General features: G+C 42.5%; 1 long non-coding RNA gene across 1 annotated transcript; it reads left to right on the forward strand.

Moving 5' to 3' along the window:
• Positions 1–12,155: 12,155 nt before the first annotated feature.
• On the forward strand, positions 12,156–14,561 carry LOC142772155 (uncharacterized). The gene is made up of 3 exons (XR_012886295.1): positions 12,156–12,322; positions 13,321–13,491; positions 14,519–14,561. It is a non-coding gene; the product is annotated as an uncharacterized LOC142772155 (long non-coding RNA).
• The last annotated feature ends 6,123 nt before the right edge of the window (positions 14,562–20,684 follow it).

The following is a 20,684-nucleotide window of genomic DNA, read 5'->3' on the forward strand; positions in this document are numbered from 1 at the left end:
TCAGGCCAAATATGCATCTTGGCACGTCCGTTTCAGGCAAACAAAAGGACAAATACCAAACTATGATCAAGCTTCACTGCATGGAAAAAGCACTGTGGTAAAGCCAGCGTGAGCAGAAGAGCATTACATGATACGAAATGAACGCATGCACAGGCCACTTGTGCATCAAACAAAAATAAGCATTTGCGACTGCTCAGGCCAAGTATGCATCTTGGCGAGTCCTTTTCAAACAGACAAAAAGACAATTACCAAAAGATGATTAAGCTTCACTGCATTGAAAAAGCACTGTGGTAAAGCCAGCGTGAGCAGAAGAGCATTACATGATACGAAATGAACGCATGCACAGGCCACTTGTGCATCAAACAAATATAAGCATTTGCGACTGCTCAGGCCAAATATGCATCTTGGCACGTCCGTTTCAGGCAAACAAAAGGACAAATACCAAACTATAATCAAGCTTCACTGCATGGAAAAAGCACTGTGGTAAAGCCAGCGTGAGCAGAAGAGCATTACATGATACGAAATGAACGCATGCACAGGCCACTTGTGCATCAAACAAAAATAAGCATTTGCGACTGCTCAGGCCAAGTATGCATCTTGGCGAGTCCTTTTCAAACAGACAAAAAGACAATTACCAAAAGATGATTAAGCTTCACTGCATTGAAAAAGCACTGTGGTAAAGCCAGCGTGAGCAGAAGAGCATTACATGATACGAAATGAACGCATGCACAGGCCACTTGTGCATCAAACAAATATAAGCATTTGCGACTGCTCAGGCCAAATATGCATCTTGGCACGTCCGTTTCAGGCAAACAAAAGGACAAATACCAAACTATGATCAAGCTTCACTGCATGGAAAAAGCACTGCGGTAAAGCCAGCGTGAGCAGAAGAGCATCACATGATACGAAATGAACGCATGCACAGGCCACTTGTGCATCAAACAAAAATAAGCATTTGCGACTGCTCAGGCCAAGTATGCATCTTGGCGAGTCCTTTTCAAACAGACAAAAAGACAATTACCAAAAGATGATTAAGCTTCACTGCATTGCGAAAGCATTGCGGTAAAGCCTATAAGTAAATGATGTGCAGCAATCAAAGGATATATGCCTTATTCGTCGTACGCACCTGTTGGTGTATTAAAGCTGCTCACAATTGACAGGCTATTATGTGAGTGAGAGGCAATACCTGATGTGATAATAGCTGTTACATTTCTTTAATTGCTCACTTTGGGAACTATAGCTGGTTGATCGCAAGTTGAATTTGCATGAGTCCTTGAGTAACTTAGCCACGTGCCATCTTCGCACATGATGTCTTAGCTGTCACCGAGTTATATAGTTAGATTGACGTGGCGTGGCTTTGATTGCGCGCGCAGTGCTGTTTAGGTTACCTGCTGCAGATGGGGAATAAATATTTAAAATCTCGTGGTACGCGATGCATTTGGTAAGGCATGCAGGGCTTATTCTTAATGTACGGCTCCTGCTTACGAGCTGCGCAGTCTGCGATCTGCGCCGATAGACAAACTGATGGTGGAAGAAAAATTGCTCTCTCCCGCTAAAGGGAACCATGCATACGTGTGAAGCAGCGGGCGCTAACGCTTACACAGGCGGCGCCGTGGACGCTGGCTCTCATCGTGGCGTTGCGCAAGAGATCAACCTGGGGACGAGGCGCTAAGCACGCAGTGATGGACCGGTGTTTCTTTCTGTAACATGCCAATCACTGCTAATGGGTGAGAGACACAAGACTCTTATTAAATGCAGAGACCCTCAGTACATTTAACGCGCACTCTGCTCATTTTCATTGTTCAACAATGCACAAGAGAAATCTATCACCAGCACTACCTTGGAGGTCAATATCCAGTGCCTAATACGGGGTGGCCAGTGAACGGTTGGGCAGTGCTAGCAGTCATTTTTTTTTTTTTTATCAAGGAACTCCAATACTCTAGATGAGATAATCGAAGCACACAACATCGCCCAGTACGAACGTCTGGCGAAGACCAGAACTGGTCGACACATCCTCGAGACACTGGGTATCAACTACCATACGCAGCGCGGCGAAAAGGTCGGGATACCCAGACGTATTCGCGAGCGCATCGTCGTTATGCCGTTGCCTAAAAACATGCACCCGACACATCACATCGGTCGGCGCAACAGGCGCGCCCAAGACCTTGAAAAGAAATTCGGCAATAGCAAAGACACAGTTTACGTGGACGCGGCCCGTTACGACTGCCACCGCGGCTTCGCGGTCGCGATCACGGATCATGTAGGAACTTGCGTCACGAGTGCGACGATAGGCACGGAAGACACGGAGGCGGCCGAAGAAGCTGCCATAGCCCTCGCGATAGCCACCACGGACGCCGAGGTGATAATAGGCGACTCGCAGGCGGCGATACGCAACTACGCCAGCGGCCGGATCTCCCGCGAAGCGGCCCGCATTCTCCAAATTCACGAACGCAACATCTGCCGCAAAAACGACAGTTTCCTCGTATGGACCCGCCCACACGGACCCTCCGCTTGCGGGCAACGCGACTGCCCACGCCGCGGCTCGAGGACTTACACGCCGAGCTGCGACGACTGCCGACAGTCCCGATGTCTCGCACACTTCGACAGCGATGCGGGAATGGACGTGGGGGGATCGCATGACCACTTTCAGAGACATCACGCAACACTACAGACTGAACAGATGCAAATATCCACCACCCCACGCCAAACTAAACAAGAAACAGCAGGTTGCCTGGAGACAACTACAGACACACACGTACCCGAATCCGGTGATCCTTCGCCTCTGCTACCCAGGCATTTATACGTCCGACGCGTGTAAGGCGTGCGGAGCCAGAGCGACGCTGCAGCACATGCTGTGGAAGTGTACCGGTAACGCGCAGCAGTCCCCTACGAACCCGGAAGACATGGCAGTCTCGAACCGCGAGGCGCGATGGGAGGCGGCTCTGCTCAGCCACGACCTTGCTGATCAACTGTGGGCCGTCCGGCAAGCCCAGGATGCCGCCCGGGTCCAAGGACTCGAGGCCGTCACCTAGGCCGGGGTGCTTGTAGCCCCACCCCGCTCAATGATGCCGGACATGTTCAATAAAGTTTTTACTCACTCACTCACTATCAAGGAACTCGCTATCAGATGCTGCTTGCGTCGGTGGTGCGAGTCGAGAGAAGGGGGAGTGTAGGAGAAAAGAGAGACGGGGAGGGGACGCGCATGCGCAGTAAGGGTGGTCACGCCGCACACAGCATTGAACTCGACCATAACACGCTTGGCATCTAAAGTGGCCCCAGTGTACGAGAGAAAATTGCTGGATCTGCAGTCGAAGATTTTCCGCCAAAGAAATGTAGGCTGCAGACTCTAGATCACATTACCGGCTGCCATTCGGTTCAGCACATTAAAAGTATCAGTTAATTTACATGGAGCATACTACGAACTATAGCTACATGTACTTTATAAATGTGCCCGCAAAATCACCTGTAAATTTACACGGTGGACACTAATCCAGAGTTCCCGCCTGTTTCTGAAGCATTGTTACAGCAGAACACTGAAAAACATTGCTGCAGGTGCATATATATATATATATATATATATTCACACAGCAATTCATACGCGCCATTCTAACAACCTGACATATACACATGGCCCCACTCATGGGTTGGCTGCTGTGAGGAGCATGCACAGTAGCTTTCCTTGACACTCGCAGTGCATCATGTTACTGTAACATAAACAGCGTCATAAGGCTAGACTATATTTTAGTTTTATGACATTCTTTGGCTCCCAAGGAGCAGGATGCTTTTCTTCAAAAGAAAAAGAAAAGGCAGATCCCATGCACAGTATACAGGAATCGATGCATAATGCGAAGCAGCCAGGAAGGAGGAAACCATGCTGTACAATTAAGACGTGGATATTATGATTTGCATGTTAGGAAATGTCATTTATGGTCATCATACAGTGGTATGCAATGCAAATTTCACTGTATATTAAGTTAGCGAAATTGCCGCAAGCACACCAAGAGCCCGGCATGTAAATCACGTGGTGCATGATTGTATGTCATAATTTACATGTTACCATTTGCTCTTTATGTTCATCATGCAGTCACGTCCATAGGTTGACGAACTCACCCACGAGTCGACTCAATCAAACTCAGATCAAGCTGTGAGCCTCAGTCTGAATGAGCTGAATAAGTTTTGCTGACCTATGGTCACGTCATATTAATTTTGGTATAAACCAAGCTATAGCAAAATAACCGCAAGCACACCATGAACGTGACATGCATGTGAGCCCATTCGTGACATGCATGTGAGCCCATTCGTGACATGCATGTCATGGTTTTTCCATTACCACACCATTAATTTATGTTATTTGCACAAAAATATCTCGTCATATCATATTTGGCATATATCTATGTAATGAAACATCTGCGAGTGTACCAATAAATGTATAACGGTATGTATACCAATTTTGGTGTGTACATCCCTTTAATGATATGCTAAGGAGTGCACAAGGTTGTAGGCGGCTAGATAGATAGGTATATATATATATATATATATATATATATATATATATATATATATATATATATATATATATATATATATATATATATATATATATATTGAGAGAGAGAGAGATCGTTTGATTGTATGATTGATTGATTTAAAGTCACAGAAGTTCACTAAGAAATGTATTGCACTTGAAGTTAAACAATTGTAAAAGGTCAGCTTTTATTAGTATATTGCGTGAATGGCACCAGTGCTCTATCTGGCTTATTAAATGCATATTATTTAATTTATTGTTATATAAATATATAAAACACACCTATTTCATTTGCAGAACCCTCTGAAGAAAGTAGCATGTTATGATCGTAAATCTGTAATGGCTGGATGGCTCATTGAGATGTTGTCACTCTCTTACCACATTGCTTGTATTGCCTCTGTTGGCAATAAAACGCCAATGATAACCCCATTTCATTCATAGACAGTGCCAAGCTTACTGCCTACATCCCAGATCAGTGGGCTTGGGCTGAAGGCTGCTGTTGCGAACGCGTGTTGCCACTTGCATTACATCGTCAAAAAGTTTACAGTGTTACAAAATTGAAAAAAATAAAGTATTTCTCGAGTTCAAAAAACAATACTTCCCTGTAACTTCACATATCTTTAGTAATATATATAACTTTATGAATACTTTTAGTCCACTAAGTGACCAGCAAAGTTGGCTTTCAATGAACACTGAGCTTTCTTCTAAAAAAAAGCGAAATTGGAATTTATTTTTCAGTCGATATATCTTGAGCGCCTTAATCGTTTTTACTTCATAGCATGTTGAACAGGCTGCTATGACATATTATTTGTGCCGTTTTATTTTGACATGCTTCTACAGTGAATATCGAATTTCACAAATTTATTCAATTTGGCTCGTGCCAAAATCCCTTAATGAGTTTATATACATAAAAAAGTAATTTATTTACAGTTACATTATCTCATTAGCTTGCCATAAACACCATTTTATCGAGTGCATCCTATAGACATCCTTTGAATGAAAATTGTTGTTTGATACTCTCTAGCTGAGTTAGCGAAAAGCTATAAACTAGCACGAACAGGCAAGAAAATTTTCGTCTACAGAAATTAGCAAGCAGAGCAAGTTTTAAACACAAAAAAAAATTTGGTGATTTTTTAGCCAGATTTTGCAAAAAGCTGTTGAAGAGTGAGTATCATTTTAGTGGAGAGTTGTAGATGTTTGTCTGGCTTTTCGCCTGACATGTTACTCCAGATACTGGGTGATAACTATGATATATGCAGTGATAAACACATAACACATACACTCACACATGTGCACTACACTATTTACGATGTTTCGTTCAGATTTGGGGCCCAAAAGAATGTCAGTAGCACTTTTGTGGCATGTAACCCACTGGAGCTACTTTGCCATGGGCCTAAAATATCTGGTGACTCTCCTTAAAAAGTATAAGTGATTGCTGTCTATATCTAACAAATTCTGGCATTTTGGATTATATTTATCATACCTTTATCTCGTGTTTGTTTGATACTATTGAGATTTTGCTGTAATTTTAAACAATCAAAAAATATTCCCCTAGAGTTATTCAAACAAAAGACCAAATTGAATATTGCACAATATTACTTGCACTTTTCAAATACTTTCACACCATTAATTCTGACACGTCAACTCTACCATGCTGTGTCCAAACTTTTATTGCATGACTTCATCAGTGTACTGTTATCATTTACTTTAGAGTTTTGCCTCTAAATTTAAGTTTACAGACTTTAACAAAGTAGTACGACCTTTTCGAGACAGTGTATTGGAAGGCTCCAGACAATTTGAACCCCATTGGGTTCTTTATTGTGCCCTAGTATTCCACCTGACGTGGTTCTCTAGGATTTCACTTCTACAGAAATGCAACCATGGTGCCTGGATTAATCAAAGCTGCATCTATTGGGTGAGTAGGCGAGTACTGTATGAGCCACTGAAGCGGCACCACCTCTGAAAATATAAGTGCATACATGTGCACCAGCCTATACATGCAAATGCTTCTCTTGAATAAAAAATGATTTTTTTGTGGCTAAAGTATTTTCTTGCTATTTTTTTCTTCAGGCTTAGAAATGGCATAAAAAAGACATTCACAAACTTCATTGATAATGACTAACTAGCCTAAAAATTCATAAAGCGGTTTCATTTAAAAGGGAAGGAGACTTTGGTACATTAGAATTGTTATTTACTGATTTTCTTGCAAGAAATGCCTCAAGGCCCTTACTTGTAGGGATATATTACATAAAGAGGAGGGAAAAACAGATAGGCTGTAGCATCAATAAACAGCAGAACAACAATACTCATCAAACAAACACCTAAAAAAGTGTGACATAACAAACAAAATATACAAAAATGCAATTCTGTAAATAGAAAAGCTCTAGTGAGACAGCCTACAAATGGGTAATATTTTTAATAAGTTTATTAAATTTAAGTGTATTAATTTTAGTTGTAATATAAGGAGGCAGCCAGTTCAACTCGATAATGGTTTTAGGGATGAATGATTTAGCAAAGATGGAAGTACAGCAAGCTATGTGTTTAATTTTGAAAGGACGATGGTGATGTGGAAATATGATTGGAAAAAAAATGAAGTAATGAGTGGCAGTATATTTTATAAAAAAGAGGTAAACAAACTAGTGTACAATGATGGTAAAGGTTATCAAGACCAGCACAAGCCTTTAGGACTGACACACCAATGAAATGGTAGTAATCAGAAAAAAAAAATCTGTTGCATTTTTTTGGAGAGATCGATGTTACCTATGATGTAGGCCTAATTCAGGTGCCACATCTATGAAGTATACTCTATATTTTAGGATGAATTAAAGTAAAGTGGGTGAGATTAAGCACCTGTGCAGGAGCATGTTGTAGATTACAATTTGAGAGGCAGAGAGGTAGTGGCAACTACAAAGCGAAATAGGTATGACGGCTCCATGTCAGGTCAAACATAGAATGAACATTTAAATAGTTGTCAGTGCAAGCTGAATCAACATTTATGTATTTCGAGTATGTGAAGTTCAAAAAGCAGCATAAAACTTTTTGTAAACGTGACAAGTTTAGCCTTACACTTATTTAGAAATGTAGCCATGATGAGCACCAAGTTGTAATTGAACAGAGGTTGCTTTATAATAACTGATAGCCAGAGTTACTTTTCATGGCTCAGTACACTACAAATGAGGTCATCAGTGAAAAAGTCTAGTTTGAGAAAAAATACATTCAGGCAAACCATTAACAAATATTAGAAAAGAACAGGGGACCAAGGAAACTTCCCTGCGGAGTGCCGAATGTTACTTGAGCTGTCGAAGAGTTAGAGCCATTAACAGAGGTGAATTGACTGCGATATCAGAGGAACCCTTGTATACTAAGATGTGTGTGTGAATGTTCAGTTGTGTTAACTACAGAGTCTATGGCCCGTATTCACAAACCAACCTTGGCCTTTCCTCGAGTTCTCCTCAAGCTTTTGTACCCTCTACTTGTGTTATAAAGGCACAAAAATGGTAAGGAGGTAAAAAACTACAACAAGACTGGTTCACGAATACTGGCCAACTTTGTACATCAAGCGCAATAAAGGCTTACAACCGATAACAAAAACTTGAGGTAACACCGAGGATGGTTAGTGAATACAGGCCTATGGTCGGAGACCCAATCAGTGCACCGAAAAAACTGGGAAACAAGGTTTCAACTTGAAGGCCAGTGTCTATTAATAATCCATGAGTAAATTATGTCAGCTGATGATCACAAGGAAATTCCTTACAGAAACTGTGCTATTTAAACATGATGTAATCTTTGAAATAATTATTTATTTGAGTTTGAATGATGCCTTCGAGGAGCTTGGAAAAAGTGTAAGTGAAAGGAATGAGTTTGTAGTTTAGAGAATCAGGGCAGGTGCCTGATTAGAACATTGCATAACTTGGCTTCACACCAGTGATGAGGAATGCAGCAAAAGGATAATGATCAATAAAAAAAGTGCATTAAAGGCTTCAAAACTGCTCCCAAATATATTTTAATATATCGTGGCTAAAACCAAGGAGATCTATACTTGCAGCATTTTTATTGTTTGTAAATAAAAAAAAAATACCATCTTTACTGACGACTACAAATTTATTGCATAGAATAGAGAAATCATGAAATGAACTAAATACTCGAAAAGGAGTAACCATTTCAAGAGTGAAAACAGATGAGAACGCTTTTATAATAAGATAGGCAGAATAGACGCCATTCAGCTAGTCAATGTTCAGATGGATCAGGATATAAATGCGGCTTATATTACATTCCAAAATCTCCAGGGTTTATTACATAGCACAGTGGACATGCAGGGGCGTCTGCATAAGCAGGCGTTTAGTGTGTAGTGACACCACGGACCCGAGCTAAGGGGGGGGGGGGGGGGCGGTGTTCTCACCAGAGATGGCTTGGCCACCCGGGTGCAGTATCTGGCCACTACCTCCCACATGCATACGTCAAATAACTCACGGCCCTCAGTTCCCAGCAGCTGCGAAGCAACTGACCCTGGCGGCGGTCAGATCTGCAATGCAGCAGAGGGTGCTAAGAATCTCTGGATCCAGACAGGCCACCATTGGAACCTGAACTTGGCAACGTTTAACACTAGAACCTTATCTAGTGAGGGAAGCCTAGCTGTACTACTCGAGGAGCTAGAGGGTGTTAAATGGGATATAATAAAACTCAGTGAGGTTAGGAGGACAGATGAGGCCTATACGGTGCTATAGAATGGGCACCTCCTTTGCTATCGAGGCATGGCTGACAGAAGAGAACTGGGAGTGGGGTTCCTAATTCACAGAAACATAGCTGGCAACATATAGGAATACTATAGCATTAATGAAAGGGTGGTAGGTATCGTAATTAAACTCAATAAGAGATACAAGATGAAGGATACAACCTTACGCGCCTACATCCAGCCACGATGACGCATCAGTTGAAAGCTTCTATGAAGACGGACGTGGAATCAGCAATGAGTAAGGTAAAAACACACTATACTATACTGATGGCAGACTTTAATGCGAAGATAGGCTGGAGACCAGGCAGTAGGAGATTATGGCATCGGTACTAGAAATGCCGAAGGAGAGCTACTAGTAGAATTTGCAGAACGCAATAATTTACGTATTTTGAATACCTTCTACCAAAAACGAGGAAACCGTAAGTGGACATGGAGGAGCCCTAATGGGGAAAGTAAGAACGGAATAGACTTTATAATGAGTGCACACCCAGGCATCGTGCAGGATGTGGAAGTGGTTGGCAGGGTGTGATGCAGTGACCATAGAATGGTACGGTCTCGATTTTACCTAGACTTGAAGAAGACACGACAGAAACTGATACGCAAGAAGCCAATCAATTAGCTAGCACTGTGAGGGAAAGTAGAGGAATTGAGAGTCTCCCTTCAGAACAGGTGCTCGGCTCTTATCGAGGAAACCAGCCTTAGCGTTGACGCAATGAATAATAATCTGAAGAGTATCATTATGGAGTGTGCAGTGGAAGTTGGAGGTACGGTACTTAGACAGGACACTGCCAAGCTGTCCCAGGAGACGAATAACCTCATTAAAGAGCGTCAAAGCATGAAAGTCTCAAGTACAACAGACAAAATAGAACTGGCAGAACTTTCGAAGTTGATTAATAGGCGTAAGGTATTCGATGTAAGAAGGTATAACATGGAGGGAATTGAACATGTTCTGAAAAATGGAGGAAGCGTCAAAACAGTGAAGAGGAAACTTGGAATAGGGAAAAATTGGATATATGCACTAAGGGACAAAGAAGGCAAAATAACTACCAATATTGATAGGATAGTTAAAATAACGGAGGAGTTTTACAGAGATCTGTACAGTAGCCAGGACAACCACGACCTTAATACTATAAGAACTTGCAGTAACCCAGATGACACCCCACCAGTAATGATAGAAGGAGTCAGAAAAGCTTTGGAGAGCATGCAAAGAGGCAAAGCTGCTGGTGAGGATTAGGTAACATCAGATCTGCTGAAAGATGGAGAACAAATTGTGTTAGAAAAACTAGCCACCCTATTTACGAGGTGTCTCCTGACGGGAAGGGTACCAGAGTCTTGGAAGAATGCTAACATCATCTTAATACATAAGAAAGGAGATGACAAGGACTAAAAGAATTACAGGCCGACCAGGTTGCTGTCCGTAGTATACAAGTTATTTACAAAGGTACTTGCTAACAGAGTTATTAAAACATTAGAATTCGATCAACCAAAGGAACAAGCAGGATTTCGAACAGGATACTCAACAATCGACCACATTCATACTATCAATCAAATAATAGAGAAATGCTCAGAATATAACCAACCACTATTCATACCCTTCATAGATTACGAGAAGGCGTTTTATTCAGTAGAAATATCATCAGTCATGCAGACACTGTGGAATCAGAGCGTCGATGAAGCATATACAAAGATCCTGGAATACATCTACAGGGGATCAACTGCTGTCCTAATGCTTCATAAAGAAAGCAACAGAATACCAATCAAGAAGGGTGTAAGGCAGGGGGATAAAATCTCCCCAATGCTATTTACCACGTGCTTACAGGAGGTTTTCAGAGGCCTAGAATGGGAACAGTTAGGGATAAGAGTTAATAGAGAATACCTTAGTAACCTGCGCTTCGCCGATGACATTTCATTGCTGAGTAACTCAGGGGACTAATTCCAACTCATGATTAAAGAATTAGACAAGGAGAGCAGAAAGGTGGGTCTTAGAATTGATCTGCAGAAAACGAAAGTAATGTACAACAACCTCGGAAGAGAGCAGTGCTTCAAGATAGTTAATAGTGCACTTCAAGTTGTTTATTTATTTTTATTTCATAATACCCCTAAAGGCCCCCGAAGGGGTATTACATAGGGGAACGGACACATGAAACAAATTTTTGTACGCTTATACAGTCTTAAAACAAGATTAAACAAAATAATGAAAGCGAGCTAAATACAAAAAGCAACAACAACAACCAAAATCAGATACTATGAAAAAAAAAAAAATTAAGTAGAGATGAAATATTGAATACTGGAAACATAAATTAAGGGCACTAACAAATACAGTATACAAGGAAAAAAAACTAAAATGATGGCATGATCTTAAGATACAAAAGTTCGCAATTAACACATAAATAATACAAATCAAGCGTGTACAATGGTCGTGAAAAACATTAACACATGATAACAAGAAAAATAAACACTGATGTACATATGAAGAAGCTTAAGGAGAGTACGCGCAGTGGATATCTAGTCGGAAATGTTGAGTAAAAGTTCGTTAAATGTTGGGAAATCTGCTTGAGTGGCAATGTGGGATGGCAAGCTATTCCATGCAACTATTGTTCGGGGAATGAAGGAATTAGCGTAATGAGCTGAGCGACAAGTTATACATTTTATCTTGAAGATATGGTCTGTGCGTGGAAAGATGACTGTTGGTGCTTCGAAAATGCGGTGAAGGTATGGGTGATGATAGAGCTTGTGGAGAAGCGAAAGGCGGGCAGTTCTGCGGCGATGAGTTAAGTCGTCAAGCTGAGCGCGAGTTTTTAGCAAAAGACTATGTCTACTTAGTGCAGGTAATAACCACGGAGCCGAACCAAGAGATTGAAGTAACTAGAAGAATAAGAATGGGGTGGAGCACATTTGGCAAGCACTCTCAAGTTATGACAGGTAGATTGCCACTATCCCTCAAGAAGAAGATATATAACAGCTGTATCTTGCTGGTACTTAGCTATGGAGCAGAAACCTGAAGACTTACAAAGAGGGTTCAGCTTGAATAGAGGATGACGCAGCGAGCAATGGAAAGAAAAATGGTAGGTGTAACTTTAAGAGACAAAAAGAGAGCAGAGTGGATCAGGGAACAAAACGGGGTTAAGCATATCATAGTTGAAATCAAGAAGAGGAAATGGACATGGGCTGGGCATGTAGTGCATAGACAGGACAATTGCTGGTCGTTAAGGGTAACTAACTGGATTCCCAGAGAAGGCATGAGAGTTAGGGGGAGACAGAAGGTTAGGTGGGCAGATGAGATCAAGAAGTTTGTGGGTGTAAAGTGGCAGCAGCAAGCACAGGATCGAGTTAACTGGCGGAACATGGGAGAGGCCTTTGTCCTGCAGTGGACGTAGTCAGGCTGATGATGATAGTGCACAGCACCTCAACTGACGGCTTGAGGCTTTGAGCATTTTTCTGTAATCCATATCACTTGCTGTTGAATTCCCAAGGATTAATAGGGTACAGTGTAGACCTACACAGACATTTTTGTTTCTTCTTTTTATTGGCTCTTTGAGACAAAAATGCACATTTACTAAACCGTACTTTTGTAACAGGTATGTGTCATATCATGGGTTCGGGTAGTTTTGAGCGGCGTCTAATTTTGTTCAAAAAAATGGGGAGAACATAGAGCTAAAAGTCTCTCAGAAAAAGAAGTTTCAAGGTTTCTCTCATCAAAATTAGAACCTACAATTTGTATAGGCTTCGTAATAAACTGAGTTAGGCAAAAGTCTTAATAAGCTTTTATAGTAAGGCATGGGCTACCTTATCACTAGCCGAGATAGATAAAGTGACAAAACTGAAGCCTGGAAGTTTAAAATCGCCGAACGTTTATAACTAACACTAAATTTGGCGTAGGTGAGGAGGCAACAAAATTTGTGAGTAGACCATCATATAAGGTCAGGAGGATTTTGCCCGGTCCTTTAGACCCACATGTTTTTGTCCTGCCACTGTTGAGCTTCAGTTATGAATTAAGTAGCCAAGAAGGGCATCTCTTAATCTGTCTATGTTATGAGAGATTAAAATGCATGTGTCGTATCAGTTTAGGTCATCGTGCACAATGAATGCATGGATCCGATGCAAGCAAATCAACGCAATACAGGCATCACACATGAAGCAAGCACTTCAACTCCTTAGTCAGACATATGATCGCAGCACTTCCAACCATGCCCTGGTCACCTCAATAGCGAGACGTGAAGACTTCGTAGATCATGTGAGTTTTTCGACAAAATTGTAGTGCTTTTGTAATCTAGCTGCTATAGGCAACATTAAAAGAGGCTCTCGTGCAGTGCCAGGATTGCCAGCCTAATGCTGACTGTACTAACATTGTCGTCACAGGTGAAATTAATGAATTAGTGTGGTTTTAATGTTGGGTGTTGCATTAATTAAATTGATGGCAACCTGTACAGTATGGCTAGTAATTCAAGTAGTAACGGGTTAGTCATCTTTATCTCATTTGTGAAGAAAGGTTGGATGAAAACAGCTTGTATACCTTTCTCGTATGTTGATGATAATAACCTTTCTACTTGGAAAAGGTTTCTACATGCATACGAAGCTACAATAGTCAGCCCTGTCCATAGCTGTACAAGGTTTGCAAGTCCTACCTGCGAACCAATCGCTGCACTATAACGCGCTAAAAAAGAAAAAAAAACCGAAGAGCACCTGCAAGTGCTTTATATGGCAGTCTATTTGCGAACATATTCAACTCATACTTAGTGGAAGTGCAGCAGCACATCGTAGCCGCATGAATTAAGATGTGTGACCCTGGGCATGAGGGAGGTCAAGCTGGTTTGCTTGGTGGTCCAGACACGACTACCTGGTCTAGAGGCACAAGCGACAACATGGCCAACATTCCAGATTTGTTTAAAAGAAATAAGCGTACCATCTCTTCCTCAGAGTGTAAGCATGTAAACATTTTAATATCCAGTGCAAGGGTATAGTTAGCACAGAAGCTAAACGTGGCATGCATAGCACGTACATAAATGACTTTTTGTTAACTTTTTCATATAAGGCGATCAATAATGTGCTGCATGAAAACTGGAAATTGCATACGCAAGTTGAATCGCATTCTTGATTTTAGCAGCGCACTGAAAGATCCTCGTCCCTCAGAGCACTGCTGAAATCAATAACAATAATGTACTGTCTGCGACACAAGTTAACAAGTTTCTCCTAAGCACATATTGGACTGATCTTCCTGAATGCCGCCTCCTTTGATTTCGAATGTTTGATTATCCTCGCAGAATAGGACATTTATACGCTTGTTCAACAATCGATGCACTTTCCTGCCGAGACGTACAAGGACACACAAAACTCCAGGCCCGTAAGCGAAAACGATGCAACTGACTGCATCGTTTCCTCCGCCACTGGGTAAGCAATGCTGTTCACGCTATTTATTGAGGCTCTGATGACAGAAAAACGCGCCGCAGTAGACGTGGTACCAGAACAGCGTCACTGGACGCATAGATTTCGCGAACGAAAGGCAAGGATGCCCATTAATTTGACAACGGACCACCGATTTCCTCTCTGTCTACAAAAGAAACACTCTGTCGACAGGCAAGGATGCACATTAATTTGACGCCAGGCCACCGATTTCCTCTCGGTCTATCAAAGAAACACTCTGTTGACGTTGCGATGCAGATTTATCACACGGTGTTCGGCGAATGCTGTTGACATGGCACATTGCGATGTAGAACGTACACATGTACTGTACAATATTGTGTGCGATACTGTACGTATGTGTACTGTATGTGTACAATACTGTACACATGTACTGTATTAGGGTAGTCGTAGGATCAAAATACGCTCCAAACCGAAACCAGGGGCAAACCCGCTGCACCCTCGAGCACAGAACAAACAATCAACTTATTTTCCTTTTAATAATACTTATAAACCAACAAATAATTTATTAGGTTGTTAAATTGAGCAATATATACTGATATTACAAAAACAGTATACAAAACAAATATTTTATACAATGCGTTAATAATTAATTTATGCACTATAAAAACACGTTACACACTTGTTTAATGACATTTTTGTAAGTTTATTGCATTATAAAGTAATTATTTGCACATTTCAGTAACTTTACGTTAATTTTTTTTAAAGTGACGTCACTTCCGTGCGGCGCAGCAGCCAGTTTTGTGTGGGGATGCACGGAGGTCTCCGTGGTGGGGATGGCTGCTGCGCCGCGCGACGCACAAGACGCTGCCATTGCCTTCAAACTTTTACCTGCTAACGTTCACAATAATCTTTAAAATTATAAAACGTCTTATTTTATTACTTACTACTATTCATGATTTTGTGTAGCATTTCAAAAATGTACACGCAACATAAAATTTTTTTTTTTACATTTACACAAGCTTCGGAGACAAAATCCGAGTCAAGATAAATCAACACACAAACGACATGTAGAGGTGTGCGCCGACTGGTCGGCGCGCCGCCGCCGAGAGTTTTCGCCACGCCGCCGCCGCCGACGTTTTTCATCGGCGCACTCGGCGCGCCATTTATGCACCAGTACCGAATTTTCACAGATTTGTCTTTTTCTTTTTCATCTTGATTTATAGCTTCGTTTTACATTTATGTAGCCAGTAAAAAACAGGCTTCTTAGTTATCTTCATCCAGCTTCACAGACCGAGAGTACCACTATGAACAGCGGCACAAGTTCGGCGGCCGCTGCATGAAATGACATATTGGACAAATTGACAAAAAATAAATGTAACAGTTACAGTAATGCATAGACGCTGCCATCTTAGGCTTAAAATCAATTTTTGCTGGTTTTCTATGTCGTAATTACCAATGATTTTGGTCATACAACGTTGAATGTACTGGCCCAGCGTGTTGATGCATGCAAGTTCACCGTAGCACGCACTATTCGAATATTCATATGGATGCAAAACGGCATTATAATCAGTCCAAGATGGCAGCCTATGATCGTGCCCGAAACAAGGCGTATACACAGAAGAAATGAAATGGTAGCAGTGCAGCATGAATGCAGCGCGTTAGGTGAAGAACTACACAAAGCCCCGAAGGATGAAATCGAAAGGGAGAAGTTTAATGTAGATTAGAAGCGTCGAGGCATAATACATGCTCGAACCTACTCAGGGTATATCATCACCTGTCCGTGGTGTTAAAGTTGATAATTTTCGAGGATGACCACTTATATGCACCGTCTCAACATGCTGCAGAAAATATTTGATGCCTTTTAATTCAGGCATCAGATATCCGGGATGAAGATGCCAAGGCAGTAAGATGGCAAGAGAGAGAAAGGAAGGCTGGGGGATTAACCAGATCTTGGCATCCGGTTTGCTGCCCAGCACTGGGGGCGGAGAAATAGGGGCAAGAAAGGGGGTGTAGAGAGACAGAAAAGAAAACGCATGTGCACTCAGGAGTAGGATGGCAAACTTAACAGAGGATTTATTACATTCTGTACAGACAAGGCGAGAGATCTCTTGCGAATGAGCTGGGTGGCTCATTATAAAGTGTGCGTTTTGACTTAATCAGGGAATGAGTCCAGAATGCGCTGTTGAATCACGGGGGACACACACCATTTCTGACGGTGCCGCTCACAATCGCTCACGTCAACGTCTTTGATTGAGGCGTGGCCACCACGCTGCACCTGTGACACCAAGAAACCACTGTGGTCGTCACGTCGAACGTCTTATGGTGTCGGAATGCCACCTCACTTCCCGGCTAAGATGGACAAAACACGGCTGGCAGCCCTTCGGTGACTTGTTTGACGAACAAAGAACGCCACTCTCCCCCGTCGGCCCAGGCGCCGCGTCTAACGACGCTATATAAGTGGTGAGCAGAGGCGTAATAAGCTTGTCTGAGGCCACCAGTTTAAAAAACAAACAAAATAAAATTTTAAAAAATTTGCCAGCAAAAAGTTTACAAAAGACGGCTGGATTCGTCAATAATACGGAGACAGACACTTGAGCGACATGTCATATATGACGTACTCCAGCAAACATGTTTTCATCACGTACCTTGAACGGACCTACTGGCACTGTGAATGATGAATAATAATTGTTGCGGACAGTGCTGATGTACTTCTGTTGCGAAGGCAATGCTCAAAATTAACCAAATAAATCTTAACTTTATATTCAGGTCTTGATAAAAAGTTAGTCAAGTTAGAAAGCTCCTCATGTGGCTAAGTAATAAATTACTTCACCTTACTTCATGGTGAAGTAATTTGCAAATAAATAATGCGATCTCTGTTTAATTGATATTCAATGACGTGACTTCAATCAATGGTGTGTCGTCGCTATAAAACTGGAACGTTATCTGTGACACGAGCGGGCGAATGCGGCGGAGAACGAATATGTCACGTAATAAAAGCGATGTGGTGTCGCACATATTCGCCTGTGCAACTCCGTGCCCTTTTGCTTGCTCGTGATGTATTTGAAGGAGCTAGCCAAGTCTCGGGTAGAAGTCGAGCAGAGTAGCCGGGGCTGATAAGGGGAACGTTTATATACACTATTTACACACTAAAGGTAGCTATATGTTGATGGTAGCACCATGGAAGCGTGATGGGAGCTTCTCAGGGATGCTTCAGAGCGTCTTGGTGCTCACGCTTTACGCCCTGGTCTTCCTAAAATTATCTGCAGGAGAAAACAGTGGACAGTTTGCAATAATCTGCTAGGCAGCTTTTCTGTAAGGTTAGTTTTTCAACCAAGAACTCACGTTCACAGGCTGCTTTTCTCGCTCATTTCGTTTTTGCCACTCCCTTTTTTTTTTTTTTGAGATCTTGTTGTGCTCGCGTGCCTTCGCTGGAATTCGAAGAGGTGACATTCTGTTGTACTCGCGTGCTCAAAATGAGAAATAAAAGCAGTCTGTGAACGAAAGTTTTTGGTTGAAAAACATACCTTACAGGAAAGCCGCCTTGCAGATCACTGTAAACTGACAGACTGCATGTCAATTCAGTTCAGGGCAGTCCGAGCAAATTGTCGTCTTCATCTCCGTCCTCCAAATGTGTGTGTGGGGGGGGGGGGTAGTAGTTATAAGAAGGTGCCTGATTTCTGCAGCCCAGCAGGGAGCGCAGGGAGCAGCGAATAAGGATTAAAAAAACGAGAGAGGAAGAAAGAGAGAGAAAGTCAAACACTGCCTTCTTTTCAACCCAGGAAAGAGAGAAGGTGCAGGTTAAGTTTGTCACACGGCGAGGTAGAAACATAACGTAGGTCTCAATGCAATAATACGCACAACACATCACAGTGCAATAACATTGCATCGCATGTGCAGAATAGGGTCTGCAGCACTAGGCAGGCTAGGGCTTGTGAGAATGGAAGACTTGCAAGCACCACAGAGTGTGGGAAACATACCTGACGAGGGATCCCAAGCTCTCGGCTAATTGTTCAGCGCGTCTCTTGGCACGTCGAACAAAACAAGCAGCCTCGACTTCAAACAGCTCTTCCGAAGCTGTCAGTCAGTCAGGCGTGTTCAAAGAGTTTTTGACGAGGGGAGCCAACAGCCCTAAAGAATTCGAAGTATGACTTTCGTGTTGTCGCCGCTTTTGGCGCACCTCGAGAGCGTTGATCCGGAACAAATCAGAGTAGGCTTAGCTGCAATCGTCCCCCGCGTCCAAGCGGCGCCCAGCCAGGGAGGCCGATCTTAACATCTTCTACAGACACACGCACACAAGCACGCACAGTTTTACTCCGAGAGGGAATTGGTCGCAATGACGTACGTAACGTGCATCTTCTATAAAAGGCATGCAGTGTATGCCATAGCTTCTTTTCTTTGAAAGTCTTGGAATTCTAGTAGATTTTCATTATATTGAAGTATGAGGCAGTTGTTAGTCGCATATATTTGGGTTAAAGTACTACAAATATTTATTCGCCGCGCATGACTTCTGGAAATGATACTCCAAAAAAGGAAATCGCTCCAATATTTTTTAAACTAAGTTCGCACTTGGGAGTACTTGTTCTCTGTCTGCGCTTTTCCATGGTTCATGAGTGTTAAGCCCCGCTGCTGCTTCTATAGAATGGTGTACGATAAGCAATATCAACGCAGTGACAGGATTTCCTACAGACTACCAAGCATTCGATCACCAGGAATTTTCCCTCCGGCATATTTTGATTGAAAGAAGCGACATATTTTTGCTGAAAACCCGGTTTATGCACTGGGGCCCGGTGCACAGATGTTCCAAATTGCAACTCTTGATCATCGCGAGCGCGAAGACGGCAAGTGAAAGCCACTATGCTGTTGTCTGTACGGCCAGTGTAACGAAACCCTCCAGTCTTGAGGATGTTGGGTTAAACCATGCACTTGGCCCATTGGTATTTTTCATCATGGCGTTTGTCTATTAACTGAGTGGTGCTATGTGGAGCACGCGGCAGTAGTGCCGATGTGCTATTTGGTGCTGGTACAAAAATAAAGCTAGTTTGGATCACTTCTTCAACGAGTCCTTCAATTAAACCTATGCTAGGGGGCTGCATAGAAGACTATACGCCTGACACACTTGGAAAAGTAAAGCACATTGTAAGATACCACCTCTGCTAATTGAAGGACTTGTAGACCACCACCATATAGATTTTGGTGTTCTGCTGAAAACCCGGTTTATGCACTGGGGCTTGGTGCACAGATGTTCCAAATTGCAACTCTTGATAATCGCGAGCGCGAAGACGGCAAGTGAAAGCCTCTATGCTGTTGTCTGTACGGCTGGTGTAACGAAACCATATATAAAAATATTTTGCTTTGGACTCACTCGAACTGATACTAACGAAATTTCTCTCTATTTAAACTCACTCAGACTCAGACTCACCGATGTTTTTGTCAGCCGGATCCACTAATATTTTCCTCAAATATACCCACACATACTCAGACTGATCAAAACGTTCCTCCAATGGACTCACTCGGACAAATAGACTCGCCAAATGTTTCTGAAACAGACGCACTTGGACTGAAAATGAGCGATATTCGACTTGGTCCGGCTCATACAATAAACGTCGAAGGAGCACCATTGCAAAACACACGTGAAAGATTGGCAATTGCCAAGCAACCTATATATATTGCCACTAGTACAAGTTCTGAAACTATTATTTCCACAGATGCTAGCATGCTTGTATGTGCCGCTGTTCAGAAGAGGACAAAGATGCGCGTGCAGAGAAAAACAATAGTCGTACTGCCGTTGTTCGAATCAGTTTGACGTCCTTGTGTGCCCTTATCAGCAGGTTACAGTTGCGTTGTAACGTGACACTGGTGGAGGTGCGGGGTAATAGTCTATGCACTGTTACCACGAGGAAGATCTCGGTCCCAACATTGACACCTTAGTAGAAACAGCCAACCTTCGACGCAGTCGGCGGCAACTAGGCCTACCACCCCAGTTCAGTCCTCTTCCGGAACGCTCCAGAACCATGGCATATGCGACAACTGCAAGCCAGACTGAACCGTCCGCGACTCCGCCAGCAC

The sequence above is a fragment of the Rhipicephalus microplus genome, chromosome 9, assembly GCF_043290135.1.
Source record: "Rhipicephalus microplus isolate Deutch F79 chromosome 9, USDA_Rmic, whole genome shotgun sequence".
NCBI classification, from domain to species: domain Eukaryota; kingdom Metazoa; phylum Arthropoda; class Arachnida; order Ixodida; family Ixodidae; genus Rhipicephalus; species Rhipicephalus microplus.